The sequence below is a fragment of the Oratosquilla oratoria genome, chromosome 19 (assembly GCF_046742065.1).
Source record: "Oratosquilla oratoria isolate Oo_2021 chromosome 19, ASM4674206v1, whole genome shotgun sequence".
In the NCBI taxonomy this organism is placed as follows: Eukaryota; Metazoa; Arthropoda; class Malacostraca; order Stomatopoda; family Squillidae; genus Oratosquilla; species Oratosquilla oratoria.
The window spans coordinates 46,797,053-46,799,082 of record NC_134795.1 but is presented as its reverse complement, the minus strand read 5'-3'; positions in this window follow the sequence as shown (position 1 = coordinate 46,799,082).

Genomic DNA, 2,030 nt, shown 5'->3' with positions numbered 1-2,030 from the left:
AGGGAATAGACAAGACCTCACATACTAATAGGGTGATCAACGTAAGCAGTAGACTTAGTAACCATGTGGTGCACGCTGAAACTATTGGTTGTTGTAAAAAACGTTTAGACAACTTTATAGATGGGGAAGGTAGGTGGGAATGGAGATGGAACTGCCTAGTGTAGGCCTTATGGTCTCTTGCAATATTCTTCATTCATATGTTCTTATGTATGTATGTATGTACGTATGTATGTATGTATGTATGTATGTATGTATGTATGTATGTATGTATGTATGTATGTATGTATGTATGTCTATCTGTCTGTATATATATATATATGTATACATATATATATGTATATATATATATATATATACTGTATATACATATATATATATATATATATAATGGACAAAATGTATAAGATAACTGATTACTCATTCAAAGAAGGAAAGGTACTACAAGATTGGAAAAATGCATTCATTCATATGTTCTTATGTATGTATATGTATGTATGTATGTATGTATGTATGTATGTATGTATGTATGTATGTCTATCTGTCTGTATACATATATATATACATATATATATATATATATATATGTATATATATTGGTGAAGCGTGGCAGGAGATTCTTTCTGATGCATATTCTGGTAAAAATGACAGCAAAAGAATCATTAGTTAACTTTTTCCGTGAGCTCTCAAGCTTGCGAAAAGTAGATTTCTGGTGTATCCTTGTCAACAATGGATACACGAATCACGAGGTCCAAGCCAATCTTCGCAGAGTGATCGACAATTGGTATAAACAAACACGCCCCACTACAGTAGAACACGAAGGGACCGCAATTAAGGTGTTCTACAAAGCTTATATGTCTACCAAGTACAAGGAGGATGAGAAGATTATAAAAAACATAATCTATAGAAATGTGGTCCCCAAAAACGAAAATGACAAATTGTCCTTCACAATCTTTTACAAAAGTAGAAAGACCTCTTCTCTACTTTTAAGGAACAACCCCGCACCAGAAACCCAGGAGGTTCGTCAATCCCACGTAGTATATAAATACACATGCCCAGAGGAGGACTGCACGCCCCTTTCAGTCTACGTGGGAAGGACGACCACCACATTATCCCGAAGAATCACCATGCACTTGCAACACGGAGGGCCTAAGCAACACCACTGGACCCAGCATCGACGCCACCTTGATAGGGAGACTATGGTAAAAAACACCGAAGTTGTGGCAAAAGAAGAGGATCCACAGCGCTTGGCTATCTTGGAAGCCATCTGGATAAAGGAGTTGCAACCTGCCATTAATAGGCAAGTAAATGACTTCGCCCTCCTCGCGGTTCTCTTGGGTCTTGGCGGCAAGTAGTTGGTCCTTGTGCCTCTTGTATGAGGAGTAGCGAAGATCCTCGTTCAGTGCTTTATTCATAGTCGCCACTCTGACGCCCATATCTCTCGCCAAGGTCCACATCACATTGCCTGGTTGTTGCCGCACCCCTTTTTGCAGCTTCTCGACGAATTTCGTTATGCGGGTTGAGTCAGAACGCCTACTATGATTCTCTCTCTCTCTTTCTCTCTCTCTCTCTCTCTCTCTCTCTCTCTCTCTCACTCTCTCTCTCTCTCTCTCTCTCTCTCTCTCTCTCTCTGTATATATATATATATATATATATATATATATATATATATGTATATATATATATATATATATATATATATAAAGAGAGAGAGAGAGAGAGAGAAGAGAGAGAGAGAGAGAGAGAGAGAGAGAGAGAGAGAGAAAGAGAGAGAGAGAGAGAGAGAGAGAGAGAGAGAGAGAGAGAGAGAGAGAGAGAGAGAGAGAGAGAGAGAGAGAGAGATTAAAACAATATTTGTGGCATGTTAATTATGTCTTTTTCTGGTTATCAATAGGCAATCTTTCTCAACCAGTGAAAGACGTCTATAGTTTATAAGATGAAAACCTATTTCGTTTTAGTTGTTGTGAATATTGACACAGTCAAGACGCTAAATCAGCGTTTGTCAATTTGAAGTGCTAACACCCACTGGGGAT